Here is a 20,103-nt window from a genome sequence, read left to right as displayed (position 1 = left end):
CCATATTCAGTCGTCAGCTTCTAGGCGGATATCAGGGTGCGCGATTTAGGGCAGTGCATAATATATATTTCTTCCCGTGGCCTAGCTAGCTAGCTGCACCTAAAAAAAAAATACGTATAATAAATTTGCATACAAGGAGCCGGCTCCTGGTTATGGCTATAGCTGTTCTTGAGTGACGACGCCTGCACTAGAGGGGCCTCTTTGACCACGGCTATCATAGGCCCTAATCGTCAATGGGATTGGAATAAGGTATAGAATTAGTTGTATAGAAAAGGCCGAAAAATTCGCAGGTGCTGTTGAAAAACTAGACGCGATTATTCGTGTGTTGATTGGCGTTTAAATACTGATTCGTTGAAAGCTATAGGCCTAGGAGGTGGATTAGGGGAAAGAAACAAAAAAATGTTTGACGGCCGAAAAATTTTCAACGACTGTTCTTGTTTTACGTTTGAATGTGATATTTAAAACGTTATGAGGAACCGTGAAATCATAAGTAATATAAGAATGTATAAGCATGACGATTGAGTCAACGACTTACTCGCTAATAACCCGCAATTATCATACGTTTATTTTCTATAAGCTAGTTCAAGAACTACGCAGTTCACCTTCCTATTGACAAGATTTCTTACTAAGCCTTTGAAAGCGCCTTACCAGACGTATCTTTGCTCACGACTAGTTCTCAGTAATTAGTCTCAAAATGTTACAAAACATTTCTTACTAATTTTCTACGTTTCATTCCTCAATGGTGAAAATAGCTTAATAGATTTCCAACAACTGTGTATGGCATACGTAAGGTTTTTTTAACATCGCGTAAATTCTAACCATATAAACACCATAAATTTATTTTTAACAATGAATACAAGCTTCAACCGTAATCCATTAGTACACTATGTTAATCTCCTATTTAGATATATAGTATATACATAAATGTATGCCAACTTGCAAAGAGCTGTTCATTTGTTTTTTTACGTTTTCATTTACATAAAGGTTGCATTACGTTTCGTGGGTCTTTAATTCAACTATAGCTACTGTTAGCGTATCATTTGTAATAATGTTTAATAGTATGTCTATATACGGTTATACGCCTTGCCAAAATTTCCATGACAGCGCTATAGAGATACAACCTTACCTTATTTGTTATCTAAGCGCCATCTGCAATTTAAAATTCGTGCCTTCTCGACTATACACGCTGATGAATATTTATCAATTTTTAAATCTTTAAAGCACGATATATTTCAATTTTTTTTTTCACTTTTTATTTTTCTCCATAACGAGCTCTCTCCCTAAAACGTTTTAATTTAATAACTAAATAATTAATAACAATGAATAATCTACATTTTTTTTACAAGTCAAAATACCAAAATTTTTATTTTTTTTACTTTTTATTAGTCCATATTTAATTTCGTCGTCATTAGTCCGCCGGAATCGTAATACTTGTTACTGTTAAAGTGTTGCCGGACCAATTACGGATATATTGATATGTTATTTTTTAAACTCTTGCCTCTAATTTTTAATAATAGAAACAACAAGGGGATATTTATTAATAAAAAATAGGTTACAATATTTGTAGTCCATACTTAATTCCACCATCATCGTTCCACCGGAATCGTAACTTGTTAAAAAGCACCGCTTTACCAATTACGACAAATTTCTTGATATTTCATATTTAAATAATATAAACGAGAGATAATATATTTAAAAAAGAAAACAAAATTTGATCGAAGTATATACCTATTTTCTGTCCTTTTATTATTATTATTTTTTTTTCAGATCATTATTTTTGAGACTGAATCTTTTTCCCGTTCTAAGCCTTGGCGAATTCGATAATAGGTAAGAAGATATTCTTTATAATATGGCCAATACAAAAACCCAATAAAAGGTTAAAAAGAAAGAAAGAAAAAAAGGTTAAGAAACGAGGAAAATGTTCTAGGAGAGAGGGGGTGAAGTGTAGGAGTAAGTGAGTGAGGCGACGCAAAGCCGACGTGAGTTGAATTTCAGATCAAAAATCCGCTTACTTTTCTTCTCTCGACGAAATTACGAGAAAAAATATAAACTTTTATTCTTTCGTGGCTGCTCCATGTACTGTACGTGTGTATTTTTGGCCATTTTTATTCATAGCCACATCTTTCTAGCAACCGCCACAGAGAGAGAGAGAGAGAGTCAATTGCGAATATATTCAACAAGTACACGACAAACGTTGTCTACCATATATTACCACACACACAAACTAAAGAATACACTTTGAAAAAAAAAAAAAAAAATACGTAGAAATACAGTACACAACGCGTGTAAGAATGTACGATACAATCGCGTTCAATTTGTTTTAAAATAACCGAAGTTAGAGAAATTAGAAATTCTGACTTGTTAGTTTTCCACTTTCCTGGTCTTGGAAAGCTACTCCTGAATATTAATGGCCGCCATTTTGCAAGATGGCTGCGGTTTGTAAAAATCTTTCTTCGTCTGATGCGTAACTTAACATCTGTGGTAAAGTAATTTGGTTTTCGACTGGACCTTGATGAATCAGTCGGTTTGAAGTGAACCATGCGCGATGGAAGAAGTTTCTGATAGTTTATTACAATACTTCTTACAAAGACACCTCAAACAAACCAAGCATGGTGCAAGACTACTCTCTCAATTCTAACCAATGAAATGGTCGATATCACTTATTAATGGAGCCATCCATTTATGGAGGTGTTGTCAATCGAATCCACGGATTGATCGAGAAAAATTCGATTACAAATATATACCGTCTTAACGATTTTGGTCTCCAAGGGTCCGAATCATTTCTTGCTAACCGAAAAAGTCCAGCTAGCGTTCCTTATACACCGCGTCCTCCCTCCTTAAAGTAAGCTTAAAATCGGCCCCAACACTATATAAATGCACTCTTAATAGTACCCGAAACGCTGTTCAACTCTTACCTAAAAAGAATCTATTTCAAGATTGCACTTCGATTAAACGTAGGTCCAGAGTTTTGGGGTGAATACCACACCCGTTCCTATAGGTTGCGTTCTAAAATACTTACCGAAGTTACCGGTTCTATTGGATCGGTAACTTACTAGACCCTTAGGTAATTGCACCTGAACGCCATACTCAAACCCGCTGGTCCTTGTTTCTTTTTTTTTTAGTAGTAGATTTATTGTAGGAAAAATCACACGCTATGGCGAGCGGTCGTCGGTGTAGTGGGGTCGAAGATACGTGCTTGGACTTCACAATTAATATATCGTTTTTTGTTGACGGACTGTGGACCATACCACTATGTGGCGTTGCAGTCGTTTTCCAACAACACCCTTCTCCCCCCCGGCCTTTGACAACCCTTCTTTTGGTTTTGAAAGGATGATAATTATCGCTAATAGACATTTTTTTTGAGTCTTCTAAACTTTTTGTTACTTTTATTAACTTTCTAACTTTGACATATTTGGGTATACACTTCTTTACTAATGGCGTCGCGAGAGCCATGGTTAGTGGGTTCAGTTTCGTCGAACATTAACCGCGAAATCTCACTTCCGGAAAAGACCTTTGCTTCCGGAAAATGGAAACTATACTGAGTACTTCTCAATCGGATTCGCGTCGTCTGCTGTGATTTTTGACTTCATCCGGCGCACATTTTACCCTATAACCACCAAGGGTCTTCAATAAATAAATGGCAGAAATGCCAGACGACGCTGTTGAGACTTGAGAAAAAGTATTGCTTGGTTAGTTTGTGTTTGTGGCATTGGTAACTTTTTGTCTGACCCCTGATTTTATTTCTGTGTCGGATATAGACCTTTTTTTTTTTCCAAATATTCATATTTTTTAGCACGAGGCGGTTATCGCGCGGCCTTTATTGATCGTCATCCATCTTAATTTCACGAGAGCACCCCCCCTTCCAACGTTTTTACCCCCAAAATTTAGCCCAAAAGAAAAATTTGCCTCGCAGCACTTTTGTTTTCCCTTTTTTCAGTTTTTTACATAAATTTTGGGTCTTTATCTTTTATCCACGTTCATAGGGACGACCCCTACTTAATTTTGAGAGAATTAACTCTGTCTTTTGTTAATTTGTTTAATTAATCGAGCCCTGATTGTCAATTGTATCATTGGAAAATGGAGAAATAAGACTATAACGTACTCAAAGGAGACCCATATCTCTTACATAACCAGAGTTATAATAATTCCTTTCCTTAATCACATTTGGGAGAGCTATGATTGGTTAATTTTTATTCCTTCTACATGGTACTTTTATTAAATAATTTATAAACATTCAAAAATATTTTAAGAATTTTCAATCTAAATTCAAACCAGAGTAAAAATACTTTAAAAAATGCGTACAATTACGAAAACTGTATGGAAATCATTTTCATATAATGAACCCGCATCTAATCCATTACTAATGGTATTTAATATTGATCAGACTAATCTACAATTTAATTGGTTTGATTACAAAAATTTAAGAATGACAGTCCCTTCTAGTAAAATTAAGGCACAACCAAAGAACCCATATAAAGCGTGAGAACAAATGAATAGCCATCTTAAGGTTTCCCCGAGATCACCCAATTCTGTCTTCAAAACGTTTTTGGGTCCTGTATGGGTTCTGGGCCAACTGATGTGAATTTTTTAACTTTTCCCTAGTTCACCTTTTACTGAAAATATAAAATTCTTTTTACGGAACAAAGTCGCGGAGGTTTTTTCCGCTGAATTCGCGCGTGACCTTTCGGGACTTGGTATTTTTCCACGGAATTTTATATCTCGGTGCCAAGTTGAGCTCGGTCAGCGAAATAAAGCTCTCTTTCTCTCTCTTTCTTCCAAGCTGCCAATCATGTTTGATAGATCGCTGCTTTATTCGCTAGAAAAAGAAAATGGATTATCTTTTATTGCTTTGTTACAAATTGATATTTCTATTATTTCGAGCACGTAATTTCACGCCGAAACATTTTTTTCTAAACTTTTAAATACACCTAAATCATTAGTCATAAACACAGTGCAAAAGGTTCGTAAGGATATAAGAACACGTTACTAAAATGTCTCGCGCTCTAGACTTCAAAGAGCTTTCAAATTTGGCGCGAGAAAATTCACGTGCTCTAGACTTACGAGCTTTCAAATTTGGCGCGAGAAAATTCACGTGCTCTAGACTTACGAGCTTTCAAATTTGGCGCGAGAAAATTCACGTGCTCTAGACTTACGAGCTTTCAAATTTGGCGCGAGAAAATTCACGTGCTCTAGACTTACGAGCTTTCAAATTTGGCGCGAGAAAATTCACGTGCTCTAGACTTACGAGCTTTCAAATTTGGCGCGAGAAAATTCACGCGCTTATAATAAAACCTTTTGGTTATGTTCAGCATTGACAAGTCCAGACGTTGATTGTCGTCTGCTCAGTTTACGCGCTAGCCTATTAATGTCGATTGTTGCAGTCTTATAATAATATATATTTAATTATAATTTTCACTTAAACTTGTTAATTATAGTACGTAATTTCAAGTATTTAGCGGTAAAATCGTAGTTAATTAAATGTAAAAATTCAGTTTTTGTCGATTCGCATCTTAACCACGCTGAAAATGAACCATACTTTTCTTTAGAAGACTAAGGATTATTTTAGTCAAATTCATTTTAATATAAAATTTCATTCAAAATCAAGATTGGTAAATATAATTAATTTATTAATATTTGACTATTAAGTTTTTGAATAATGATAAGATTGGTTGGGGTTTAAAGTTAGAAAACTTCTTTTGAATGCAAAATTAGTTTCAATAATGTTAATATAAACTATTTTGAATAATATTTGGTTTATGCTTAAACGAGACAGGTTATCGTTAATAATTTAAATCAAATTAAGATAAATTTGATTTGCTTTCTTAAATATGGAAAGTTATAAAAATGATTGATTGAGAATAGTTAATTTTATTTATTTTTTATTGGGAAAAATGTATAAAATAATAATTAAGATTCAAATTGGAACCATTTATCCATCTAGAATATAAAGAATATTTGTCTAAAACTGGACCCTACACGTTAGGCGGGTTTAGGCCTATCTGTGAAGCATATCATGACGTAACGATACGAGTACTGTGATTGGCCACTTTAGACCTAAAGCGCCATCTAGGAAAATCATAACGTGTTGTAAAACATAATTTATTGTATCTCTTTTAAAATCGTGGATAGTGGCTTGATTCTAATTTGAAATATACGTCATTTTATACATTCTTTCCAATTACAAATGAAAAATTGTTACTGTTTCTACGTAAGTTTTTATATTTACTTCAAGATATTGAACTTCAGATTAAGACATTACGCCATTTACTCAAAATAGAAATTTTTTTAATAATTTTATAAAAAGCCAAAAATATTAGCGCGTGACTTTAAAGATCACCTTTAAAATTTTTTTTCGAGTTTTCTTTCACAAAAACGGTTTATAAAAAATTGACGGTATCTTGCGAGTTATTTTATATTTTTTTCTCAAAAAAAAAATATTTGCAGGTGTATTGAACGTAAAGTTCTAGGGGTTATTTATTTCGTGAAAGAATCTGGTAACCTTAGGAACCGATATTAATGACCAACGTGCAGGCTGATTTTGTCAGTGGCAATCTTGAAAAGAACTAAATATTTAGCCATAAAACTGGTTCTAATTGAAGATATACATTCATTCAAAGCGTGAAATTCTGTATATATATTTGCTAGTCGTTTCCTCCCCCCCTTCCCCCAGCTTATTTCAAATTGAACCGGGAGATAAAAGGTATTGAAACAAACTTGTTTAAAGTACATTATCGGGTTATGACACCAATGCCAGAGAAAATCACGTTTTTTTGTTTGAGTAAATGGTAAACTATGGAGTATTAGCAGTTACATAGCTTTAACCGTGCTAATATTTATTTGAAGTTAACAATAAGTGCTGTTTCTTTAATGCTTGTAAACGCAAGAAAAAAAGCTACACGAGGAAAGACAAGACCTAACTTTAAAAATTTTATAATCACAATTTTTAAAACAAATTTTTAAAAATTTGATAATGAAAATTTTTCATATTCATATTTATTTTTATCTTATTTGCAGACTTGCCTTGGATGGATCCTATAAAGAATTGCTTAAGGTGGGTTACTTTAATATTTTAAAGGTGTATTGACAGCTAAACAACATAATATTACCTTTGTCGGTTATCCTTTAAATTAGAGATAATTCCTTTCATTTAACAACAAATTATAGACTTCCAGTACCATTTTAATTTAAGCGCGATAAATTATAAACGTTGTTAATAGATGGCGTCCCAATCTAAGGTTAAAAACAAGGCAGATGAAACAAATATGGTCCCTTATGGAACGAATATTTTGTCTTTGTCTGTAATACCAAGATTTGAATTTCGTATGAGCATTGATTTCTAAGGCGTGCAAACTCCGCATAGATACGAGGTGGGACTGCTCAATTAGACGAGAGTAGCGTTTTTTGGGCCAAAAACCAGAAATATTGTAATTTTAAATGACAACCGTGATAAAATTAATTCAGTCGCGTAATAGTATTTAAATGAAGCTAAATACTTTACCACGCCTATAATAAGCCTGTAGGGACTTAACTTGAACAATTTAGTAAAGATTTACAAGATAAGTTGAATTTAAGTGTACATAGTTTACGATTGGCGGGGTTTTGCCGTACCCCCAGTGTTGCCAGGTCTATAATAAGCCTGTAGGGACTTAACTTGAACAATTTAGTAAAGATTTACAAGATAAGTTGAATTTAAGTGTACATAGTTTACGATTGGCGGGGTTTTGCCGTACCCCCAGTGTTGCCAGGTCTTTTCACTCAGTACTTTACAAACTTGACTCGTACAGGGCCTGACAACACTGCACTGAATTTTAAGGTGAGAAAGTGAGGGGGAGGAATTTTCTCTACCCCCAACAGTGACATCTATTTATAGTTTGACAACGGAAAAATAGAGGTGACACTAGGAATTTTCATAACTAGTGGACGGGTACTCTAAAAAATACGGAGTTGTTTAGATCAGTCAGTTGATTTTTTATTTTGCAAATATGTAGACTTATTTAGATTTAATATGTTTATTTGGCAAACATAGTTTTGAACTCTGATGGAATTTGGCAAAAAAAATATACACTAAGAAGTAAATAGTATAAGTTTCGAAAACACATTCCTCAATGATCATCCTTAATGGGTTGTCTATCCTTGGTCTACACGTAGTGTTTAATTAGATAATTTTTGTTTTGACTCTATCCGACTAACTCTATAGCGTCCAGCCATCTTCTGTCCAGTTAGCTCCCACGAATAAAACCCAGTCTTAAGAAACGTATAACAAACCCCTTTTACCCTATTCGCCAGTACCCATTGAACAAAACATGGATGAAACGAAAAAAAATGGTTCAAATTTTTGCATAAATTTTCATATTTATCCGGAGACCCTAAAACAAAAATTTACTACCTAATTAGCGTGGTAATTTTTCAAATTTGACCTAGCCCCTGCGATAAACATGCTTGTAGGGGTCAGATCGACCTCCCCACCTGTATAGCCAAGAAGGCACGTTCGTTGTGTCCCTGCAAAGGTCACAATATATATATATATATATATATTTCAGGGGTGAACCTGTATAATTTACATTTATTTTAGGTGGGTCCCGGGACGCTTAAGAAAAATTGAGGTGAATTTATTAAGAGATGGGGAAATACCATGGCATTACCGTATTCCTTATTTAGGGATGGTCTACCTACCCTTGGCTAGCTGGGTTAGGTTTGTTATTTACTATAGCTAGAGCTTACTTACTTTGGGTAGCTATTTCTGTTATTTTGAATATTATTGTATGTACTGTAAATTCAGGCCACGTTTAGGATTGTTTACTTCGGGGCTTTGGGGTAAGCGTGTCCCTGAACTATTTGAAGGGATTGTGATTGAATATTATTAAAGGAGAAGTATCGTTTTCAAATATTTTTAATCCTAAAGATTAATTTAAAAAATGATTGCCGGCGTGTTGGGTTTCAGGGTCACGCTGACCCTATCTAACTACCTTGACCAGAATGTGATTATTCAGGGTATGATTGAATGTGACTAGTCTGCAGCGAAGGAAATGAGGTTTACTTCTTGGGTGGTGACTCTAGAGTGTTGGGGTCAAATCACCACGGGCGGTAGGAGTAACTTTGTAGCCCAGAAATTTAGTTATCACTTTCCTTTGGTTTAATTTAATTTACTTAATTTTAGAAGCTTTCTATTCAAACTGTTGATCCTTGTTGCATTTCACATTCCCTTTAAAAAAGGGTCAATTTTTAGTCACGTTAAGGTTCCCCCTTACGGACACGATCCGTACGTCCCCTGGTGATCGATTTTGGAACTAAATTTTTACTTTTTAACTTTGAGTCTCTCTCTCTCTCTGCAAGAAAAATACTTGTGTATAATTAGTGTTTTTTTCTGGCGAGCTTGGCCGATTTTAAACGGGACATTTAGGCCCTAAATTCTAGAGTGTAATTTTGCCCCTTTAAGTACGGTTAAACGTCCCCGCGGTAAATAAGGCTAAAATTCCCCTCCCTGATCGCGGAATGTTTTAGCCCGCCGCTATTATCGGCGAACCGTACCCCAAAATGCGCGATTTTCGAGTCCAATTTGGCGTCATTAGAAAAATGTTTTTACGAATTGACGGGTGGGTCCAGCAACTCCACTCGCCCATTTTTATCCAAAGATTTTTCTTCTTTCTTTTTTTCTCGAGTCATTTTACCGTGGGCGCGAAAACTAAACGTACGGCACCAAAACAGAAACTCCCGCAGTCCCCTATATGCCTTGAAAACTACTCTTGTGTTTTTTTAGCCCCTAAGAAGTTTTGGGTGTAGTAAGGCTTATTGAGGTGAGCTCGTCTGGCTGGGCGGCTGGGATTTTGATCGAATTTGAAATACTTTTCGAATTGCAATTTATTTGGAAACTAGGAATGGCATAGTGTTAGTTCAGTTCTGTTCCGTTCATTATTATAGCACTAAACGATTCCCATTTTTGACATCTCCCCGGGAAGTCAGGAATTTAAAAATGGACCAAGAAAGTTCAGGAAATCTTATTAGTTTTACAAAGTCAGGGAATTTGATTTTAGTTTAGCAACTTTCTTGGATTTCAACGTTGTGTGTTACAATAAGCACGTTTCAAAACATAACCCTAAAGAGTCGACTTGTTTATAACAAATGGTGTTTTTTTAATGTATAATTTACATGGATAACCTTTTTAAAAATGGTCAGGGAAAATCACAGGAAATAGGGAAAACCTGGAAAAGTCAGTTGGGAATATTTGAATCTGAAAATTCAAATTGCGATAAATCTGATTGAAACAAAATTAAAGGGGCACTATTAAAGCGTATGAACCAACTTGTTTCTTAAACGCGGTGAAAGAAAAATGCGCCTTCTTTGGCGTATATTACGCGTTTTAATGTGGAATTGGCGGCTAAATTCGAGCGTAGAGAGGAGAGAGGGCCCGCATCTTTCGCCCCTTAGGTGTATTAGGTTAGGGAGCGGCCCGAACGTACTTTTTAGCCCATCCATACAATACCCTCCCCGAAAGATGAACGAGTCTACTCTATTCCTCCGAAATTTTTCTTTTTAAATAACTAAACTTCTTTAACTAAAAAGTATTTTCTTACAAACTAGCTCGTAAAGTCTCGAGATATTTCAGGCGATTTCGTCACTCGAAGACTCCAAAAAAATTAGTAATTTTAGTTGATATTAGATTAACCCTATACCGGAGTCACTTATTATTTTGTCGTTAGCGAGAATGCACCCCCAAGTAAAGAAAAGAAAAGAAAAAATTCGCGTTAGAAATAAATCGGAACCTTTTTTTTCTGTTATGGCGTAAACTGATTTCGAAATCGGGTCTAGATCGTTAACTTCAACGTGATCGGAAAACTCAAAAACTTTTTATCGAAACAGAAACAACTAACTTCGGTATATAAGAAAAGAGAATTTGATGCGGATTTTTGTTTTCCTATTGCTGGCTATTGACCAAGGTATTAGTGAGGTTAAGTTGAATTCTTTCAAAGTTTTTGACATTATTTATTTAATGAGTGATAAATCTCGTTTGGAATTTTAAGGTATATAATTTTTTTGTAATATTCTGCTATATTCTATAATATTCTGCTATATTCTATAATATTCTGCTATATTCTATAATATTCTGCTATATTCTATAATATTCTGCGATATTCTAGAATATTCTGCGATATTCTAGAATATTCTGTGATATTATATTCTTTAATATTATATAACGTTATACGTACGCTTTTAAAAACCAAAGCCAAATTTCTTATCGTTCTATGTACAAAATATGGCAAACATTACCTGGTTTTGCGTTTTGTAGGAAAACATTGTTCATTGTAATATAAACAATATTAGGTTAAAGACCGTTAAGGGACGTTTATCGCGTCAATTCGAAATCCCAGAGCAACGTTGAATGTCGCTTTAACTATTAAAAACATCATTACAGCGACATTTTCCAATTTAGCGCCCGTGTAATAATAATAATAATAATAACAACATCATATAGTTTCTTCTTAATAGAGGTCATTTAATCTAACCTAAGCATATTTTGCAGTCAAATATTGCGTGGACCAAATATGATGATACAGTTGTATTAATTTCATTTTTTTCTGTTGTTGTTTTGAACATTTAACGTTCGTAAACCAAAGTCTCAAAGAATATAGACGGGTTTCTTAAGAACATTAAAAACCTGGAAACTACTGAAATTTCAGGGAAATTGATTTTTGACCAAAAACTCAGGGGAAAATATTAACTATTTCGGGAAAATTACTGGAAAAATCGGTGAATATTTTAACAACTTTGGGAAAATTACTGGAAAAATCCGGGAATAATTTTAACAATTGTGGGAAAATTACTGGAAAATCAGGGAAATTATTATTTTTAAAATTTGTAAGTACGGATCTTTGAAATAGATGGAGTCAGTTGCGGTAACCTAAGTTCGTTTTTTTGCCGTATTTAGAGTAATTATAGTGTTGTGTCCCCCGTAATTGTAACAGATACTTAAGGGGTGTACACAAAATACCTAACCATTATATTCACCCGCCGGATTGAAGACGTTAAAAGACACTTGTTTTCTTTACTGCTGTGACTCAACATAAAGCATTAAACCATTAAACCGCCTCACGTTTGCTTCACTTTAGATTTTTTTAAGTGTCAAACCCTTTAGTTAGAGGAGACTGTGCGCCTAACTAATTTTACGTGAAATTAAAGTTAACCTAAAAGAATATAAACAAAATGTCACAATCGAGCAAATCCCTTTTGATTGATGTTATGGGTTTCCATGGAAACCGAATGTTACCTATTGGTTTTAAATCCGGATCATATCTACCGTATCTTAACAGCGTTATCAAAAGCGGGGAACCTTCGTAAGCCCACGTTTTCCAAATGTCAGGTTAAACTGACGCCATGTTAAGGGATTTTCAGCTCGTGCAGAAGGGTTAGGCTTAGCTCGCGCAAAACCCCCTTCACGTGAAATTTTACCTTAATAAAATTCGAAGAATGGTTGTGATTGCCCCCCTTAGCCTGAAAGTGATGTATTGCCTTCGGAAAAGTTGGTTAAGATAAAAAACCTATAGACCATTTTTACCAATGTTTAGAGCTGTCTTCCAAATACCCTTGATTGTACGGATGTTTTTTAAAGTGTGTAACTTCCCAGGAAGTTAAAGTGAAATGGTCTATATTTGAAAGAATGTAAAACCTGTGACTTTATTATAACTATTCCGCGAAACGCCTGCCTGTTTAACACCGGTGGCAGACCGACAGGCGCAAATATGGAACACCTATCTCTCGTGGATCTTGTGTGAAGTTGAACTCCCTGTCACACAGTTTTATCTTATCATTCTTCAAAAATACGCGTGTAGAGTCACACTTCTAGACATGGATGACTCTCGCCCCCCCCTTTCAAAGGATGGAGACAGCCAGGGGTCAGATTTCGGGGTCAACACTGAAGGCGGCCGAGGCAAAACGCATGATGATGCAGCTATCGTCTGCTTAAGGTATTCGAATCACGTAGACTCCATGATACCCGCCTTTATAGATCGACCTCCGGCCGACTATTTAGACTTAATAGGCATACGTGGCTTTCCCGCCAAAACTACACATAATAACCCTCTTCATCCCCCCTCCCCTACTCCCTCCGATGGTATTATTGCGGTAGACTGCTTGGCAAAGTTTCACACGTCACACGTCGTGGTATGATTCGAAATATCTCTGAAAGGACAATTTCTTTGAATTGGGTATCATTTTTTTTTTAGTTTTTTTAAATAATTCGTATTTTAATTTTAAAATCTTCAAGAACCATTTTTCAGGTGTTAATGTTAACATGATTTTTCTAGCTTATTTATTATTACAATGTTGAATGTCCAGCTTCGTGTTTCTGTTAGTAACGCCTTGCAAAACATGATAGGTTTGTTTTGAATTTTAAATATTGAAGATGCTTTTTGCAATTAACATTTACCATTCGAGTATTTAGCAAAATTATAACCCAGTATTTTATTATATATTTACTGATTTGAACTTCAATACGTCATTGGGTGAAAGTGCGCTTATTCGCCGAAAGACGTCATTAGGTCAAAGGGCACAGTTTCATAGAAAAACTTGCCAATTTACTGCAGGCCCTTATTTGGGTGAGTGTTAACTTTTATTATCGCAGCCATATTGGCAAAGTAATTTTTTTTTGCATCAAAACCGTTTTGCTGTAAAACTTCTCCTCGCCAATTAGACTCGGGTTGTTTTAATGCCTTAAACTATAAAAAAAAAGATTGGAAAGGAAGTGTCTAGTAATTACACGATTTGAAAAGTCCGCGTGAAAATTTCGAAATTTCTTAGAAGTGACACCGTCTGCTATTCGCGTGTATTATAAAGAGTATTGTTTTAGAGTAATATGCCATTAGTTGGTAAGAGGACCTTTAGTAGTTTCTGGTTCACGGATTATTAGGCGAAAATACAAAAATGTTGACTGGTTCATTTAACATCATGGGCGTTTTGAACTCTTTTTTTTGTGAAGGGATAGACTTTTTAGTTGGCCTTCCAGGCATGCAATAATACCCCAGTAACATCCTTATCGCAAATCTAGAAATGGTGTTTTTAATTTAAAATAGTGGCATCAGTTTTATTTTCTATTGTTGTCGGCCTTAATGCGGTACTGGGATATGGATATATTTGGGTTTCACGTTATTTTGTTCATTTGAGAAGGAATATGTTGTCCTCAAATTTGGTCTGTTCATTTGAGAAGGAATATGTTGTCCTCAAATTTGGTCTGTTCATTTGAGAAGGAATATGTTGTTTTCCTATTTGGTCTGTTCATTTGAGAAGGAATATGTTGTTTTCATATTTGGTCTGTTCATTTGAGAAGGAATATGTTGTCCTCCAATTCAGTCTGTTCATTTGAGAAGGAATATGTTGTCCTCCAATTCAGTCTGTTCATTTGAGAAGGAATATGTTGTCCTCCAATTCAGTCTGTTCATTTGAGAAGGAATATGTTGTCCTCCAATTCAGTCTGTTCATTTGAGAAGGAATTTGTTGTCCTCCAATTCAGTCTGTTCATTTGAGAAGGAATTTATGTTGCCCTCCAATTCAGTCTGTTCATTTGAGAAGGAAATTGTTGCTATCGAATTGATAATAATAATTTGAGAAGGAATTTTGAGTTCCTATGATTTTGTCCGCTCTTTTGAGATTCGAATTTATTTTATTCATTTGAGAAGGAATATAACTTTTAATTTAATTTGAGTAAGGCTTATATAATTTTGAGATATTGTCCTCTTAAATTATTTAAATTTCCTTTCAAAAATATTAATTTTGATTCCATGTATAAGGCGTACGTATAAGTTCTTCATTGACGACCCCCTACGTTTATTATTCGATTTTGGCTTTTGTCACATTTTTTAATGGCACCCCCCCCTCTCTCTCTCTCTCTCTCTCTCTCTCTCTGTATATAAGCAACAATCCCCGGGCGCGCGTAATTTTCTTTTTTTCTATCTGCTAGATACAGTATAAGGCTTCTTCGTAGTTAGGTTTAATATAAAAAAGAGGCGGTCCATTATCACGACCCCTCTTTTTTTCTCTCTCTCTTTTCGTTCCCGGGTCGTTTTTGTAGCTTTGAAAGAGGCGTACAACGCTAATGATCAATTTGGCTATTAAAAAATTGCCCATACCCCGCTGCAAGCCAAAAGAATTCTCTCTCGTTGCCCAACTATTTCCTTTAGCAGACTGCTTGGTAACGCCGAAAGATAAATTAAAATATCTTCCGCTCTTTCTCTCTCTTATTTCTTTCCCTTGCATGGTAAATACTTCTGCGGTTACATTTTTGATTTGCCCGTCTTTTTGATTTAGGGATGGTATTTTTTAATAGACAAGTCTTAGTCATCCATATTCGTGGCTCTAAGATCCTCACTTGATACAGGGTGTTTCTGATAGCATAAATTATGGTTTTTGTTATTTAGCAAACGTGTGCAATCGCGAGCCACGGATATTTGATTTAACCTGATGATGGAGACATGACTGAATCGCCAGAGAAAATGGCACATATTTTATATGAAATTGCCTAAGAAATCTACTCTCTAAAAGTTAAATCAAGAAGCGATGTCTAGTTTATTAGGGAGAAGGTATAAGATGCCTAAGTATTCGCGCGCCATAGTCCCAGTCCCCCTTTCAAAATACAAGGGGGGACGTAAAAGGTGGCCGAGCTATCTCACCTCTCCTCAGTTGGAAAATACGTAATTTTCGTCATTCGCGTCGTGCTGACGTGAGTTTTCAAGAGCCTAAATTACAATTAGAGGCGGGGATTAACTCCGGACACGATACGTTTGGACTGGAGATAAAGTTAGAAATGTGGCGAATTTATACCTTCTCCCTAGTAAACTAGATATCGCTTCTTGGTTAAATGTTATTGCTTTCAATTGACTGACTGTCTCTTGGTATGCCCTATCATTCTAGCAACTTCCGATTTCAGCTCTTAACCGATCTCGATAAGATGCTGCTACAAAAACTTACGCTCCTTCAAATCAGGTAGTCAGGTAAAACACGTGGAAAGTCAGAAAGAACGCGCGCGCGTTCCACAGTTTTGCACGAGCAATTCGAACCTTTCGCGCCCTTGGGGGAGAGAGAGGGGGTTTGTTGCTGCACGTGGACAAGAATCTTCCTTTAGGCAAAAGGCGTCGCTCGAAATAAGCTGGGAAAGACGTCGTATTTTGCTCTCTCATCAACGTTGGTACGAAATCCTGCCCCTGAGAGTTAATAATCGGATAAACTATTAGGGCTATTGTAGGGTTGGGGACGGATAGGCGAAAGTTAAAAGCGCGGGGAACGAGTTGGAGTTTGGCGGGAAAGAGAAAGAGTGAGAGAGAAGGAATCTAGGCGAAAAGTGATCGTTAGGACTAATGCCGTCCGCGTAATCACAATTTTTCACGCTCTTCTCAATTCCAAGAATGCGTTCGGAGCAACCCAGCACCCGAACCACTCTTCATTACGTCAAACCAAGAGTAAACCAACAGGGAGTGTCAAACTTCGTAATGCTAGAGACTTGCAGCTCGAGCTAGTTCGAGGAGAACGACAAACGAGAATTGAAGTACTACACTCGGTGGTTAATTTTGCAGGACTTCCATCTAGGTCCTATTTAGTCTGCATTAATAAGCCTTTGACAGCAGCGCCTCACCAGGCGTCGCTTTACCTCGAATCTATGACCTACTTCATTCACTTCATGACAAGCTCCAGTTTGTAACCAGTGACAAACTTATGGTGGTAACATATCTTATGAACTTATGCTTTATCTATTGAAGAAAGGATCCGCATTAATAACGTTCAAACATAGACCTTGAAACTTCGTTACTTTGAACTCCTTCGTGATTTACTCATGATAATTTTTGGGGTATATGGGGGATCGCGGTTTCGTTGGTATTTCACCCTGGACAAAAGGGAACGCTCGACGACGTATTCGCATTTTCGAGGCTACTGCTGGTATCATGTCAGAACTATATACGCTGGTGTAATTCCAGAGTATGCTACCTGTCACTAAGAGGGTGGTAGGGTTTGGGTGCGTGGGTATACTTCGGAACTTGTCCAGGGTTTAACAACGCGCGGCGAGTGGACAATGATTTTCAACGCGTCTTCTCTTCTTAATGAATGGTTTGTTGGAATTTAGAAATTGCGGAATGATGGTTCTGCGCCTGGGGTGTATACCTGCACAATGAAAAATATTTCTGGACAGGCTTTTGAAAGAAGGGTTTCGTTGCTAGCCTCGTATTATTTATGAGATTGTCATTGAAGGATGTTTCACGACGATACTTTTCTTAAGTTGTATAAATTCATAACTTCAAAAATGCGATGAATTAAACGATACCCGAAATTGTTGGTATAGATACCTTTTATAATTGATAAAAAATACTCGAAATTGTGGATATCGATACTTGGTATAGTTAGCAAACGATACAGCCAAAATTGTAGATATCGATACGTGATTTAGTTAGTAAACGATACAGACGAAATTGTAAATATCGATACCTGATTTAGTTAGTAAACGATTCAGTCAAAATTGTAAATATCTATACCTGATTTAGTTAGTAAACGATACAGCCAAAATTGTAGATATCGATACCTAATACAGTTAGTAAACGATACAGCCAAAATTGTTCGTAAACCTTACTCGAGATACCTTTATAAATGATAAACAATACTCGAAGTTGTCAAGATCGATACTTGGTATAGTTAGTGAACAATAGTCGAAATTCCCGATATCGATACGTGATATAGTTAGTAAACGATACAGAAGAAATTGTTCGTGAACGATACTCGAAATTGTTGATAATCGGTTTGCCCAAAATCGACATAAAAACACCAAATAATCGTACCAGATATTCCCCCCCCCCTAACAAGTACAACCATAGCACTCATTCTATTATAAATAAACTATATATTCCATTAGTTTAAATTCAAAGTATACGATAGTTAAATACTGGAGAAGCGAGCTCAGTTCATTCACGATTCATTTGCTCATTTTAACCCGAGATTGGGTCCTGCTACATCATGGCTTACGTCATTAACTAAACCGTTCCGTTCTTACACGATGTCGTCGTCTCTCTTAATATTAAACTCGACTTGAGACTCAATCTTTAACCGAGATCGTGTGAAATCTGCAGAAGCTATTTTGGCGTAAAATGGGCTTGACATTTTCCCTTACAGTCCTCGGCGGCGGTGGTTCAATTAGCGCGAGGCGCCCCTGATGCATGATGCGACGTAGTAGCTTGGCTCCGAGTTCACGCATGCATGTTGAGAGTTAATGAAGTTTTACGTCACCCTCTCTCCAAGGACCTTTAAGGTTTGTCACGGGGTTTCGCCTTTCCCTGCACAGTCTCTTAAATGTCTATACCATCACGAGGTGGCGAGGATTTAACAGCCTCAGAAACATTTACTTAGTTCTGCACACGATAAATATAAAATATTTTTAAACACTTTGTGTTCAAATAAACGCGGTAATTAAAATAAATGATTCGCAAAGTCCTTTTCTACAAGGTCAACGCTTACTGTTTCGAACGCTTGGAAAATTTATTGCCAATAAGCTAAGACCAGAGTTGGACGTGTTGTTGTTGACGGTGTTCAACTAGGAATGCCGTTCACACGTAACCAATCTCTTTCGTATGTGCACTGAACACCCCTTTGTGACGTCGTCTAAATCAGTACAAGCTGCGAGATTCCCAAACAAATTTTACGAATTATCTATTGGCCAGGCTAACTAGGAAGAAAATCAGAGAATTTTGAATCCGCAGCAAACGCGTCTTCTCAAAGAATATAGCTTCCACTCTTCGTGGTTTATTCTCTCTGCTGTAGACGTAAAAAACCCAAAAACCTTCGAAGCGTAACGCGACAAACATATCGAGTTCGGTTCAAATTCCTTTTTACCATGGCAACTTATTTTTTTGAAGAATATCCTCGACATTTTTGCTTGACATATCTGGGGGTGTCAATAGGACACGGGTCATTGAAGCTTTCGTTGAAATCTTTCCCCGATGTACCATCTCCTCGGCGCTGCTCTTATCGCCACTGTATAGTGTATGTTTTACAGAAGGGGGTTGTCCCTAAAGAACGCGGGACACACGTGGCACGCCGACTCATTAGCCTAACATAAAAGAAAACCCAGCGGAGATGGTGCTATAGAAACTGACGAGTGATCGATCTCGGGCCGGGGATACGCCGGAAAATACGCGGACGGGGGTTCTCTATGGCACCCTATTGCAGTACAGGGTGCCCTGGGGTACGCCAGGGTCTCTCTCTCTCTCTCTGTACTTGTGCCATAACTGATGCCGGAGGTTATTTCAACAAACTACTTTACACTCTTGTTAGAAAAGATGGTTGCCCCTTTTTTTCGTACACTTGTAGGAAGTGCATGTGAAGCGTGTGGAAAAACACTTCTAATTGTAGGAAATTTCTTTCGGGGCTAATAATGAAGTTACAATTTACGAAATTGGGAATTTTTCTGGGAGAGAGGTTTGCTGGGAATTGGGGGCATTTTTCAAGGAGATAATTTGCTGGGAATTTTGGGGCCTTTTTCAAGGAGATGATTTGCTGGAAATTTTGGGGCATTTTTCAAGGAGATAATTTGCTGGGAATTTTGGGGCATTTTTCAAGGAGATAATTTGCTGGGAATTTTGGGGCCTTTTTCAAGGAGATTATTTGCTGGGAATTGGGGCTGCAATTTCCTAAGAAAAATCTCAGAAAAACGGGCAGTTGCTTGAAAATGAAGAACGATTTCATTCGTATCTCCAAACCTGGTTATCCAGTAACCTTGGTTAAACGCGGGAAAACATCGACTTAAAAAAAAAGAGAAATCGGAATCTGGGTATTTAGTCATTGTTCGGTGGTCGAATAAGTTGTCAAGAGTTAAAAAATGACTCTTTTTCTTGATCACTTTTTATTAGCGTGAAGTTTCCTCGCATCCCCTTATATTCTTTTCCATATCCATCCATCGAGCTTCCCTTTTTACAATACAATATCTTCCTTCGCTTCCGACTGATGTTAAACTTGTAGCGAATTTGTTCAGACGGAATCGCCGGAACGGATTCGTTTTGTATCGCCAACCCCGCTATTGGCAGTCGTAAGCCTTAAACAGGCCTAATAATCTACCGGGTTTTAATACCGGCTGCCCATTCT

At 36.5% G+C, this 20,103-nt stretch overlaps 1 protein-coding gene across 5 annotated transcripts in view; it reads left to right on the top strand.

Moving 5' to 3' along the window:
- The first annotated feature begins 5,594 nt into the window (after window positions 1-5,594).
- The window catches only part of LOC149705038 (uncharacterized), a 149,199-nt gene continuing 134,690 nt past the window's right edge, over window positions 5,595-20,103 (top strand). Inside the window, exons 1-2 of one of the 5 annotated variants that reach the window (XR_016381504.1) lie at window positions 5,595-5,609; window positions 7,015-7,051. The gene's annotated coding sequence lies outside the window, so the exon portion shown is untranslated. Of the gene's footprint in view, window positions 5,610-7,014; window positions 7,052-10,530; window positions 11,019-13,455; window positions 13,590-20,103 lie in introns of those variants that run through there. The other 4 variants (XR_016381505.1, XR_016381503.1, XR_016381502.1 and 1 more) reach the window with 4 other exon arrangements.

The sequence above is a fragment of the Phalangium opilio genome, unplaced genomic scaffold, assembly GCF_054372755.1.
Source record: "Phalangium opilio isolate 3A_F unplaced genomic scaffold, DU_Popi_V2 ptg000014l_1, whole genome shotgun sequence".
In the NCBI taxonomy this organism is placed as follows: Eukaryota; Metazoa; Arthropoda; class Arachnida; order Opiliones; family Phalangiidae; genus Phalangium; species Phalangium opilio.
The sequence above is the reverse complement of the archived record's forward strand: the minus strand, read 5'-3'. Positions and strand labels throughout refer to the sequence as shown.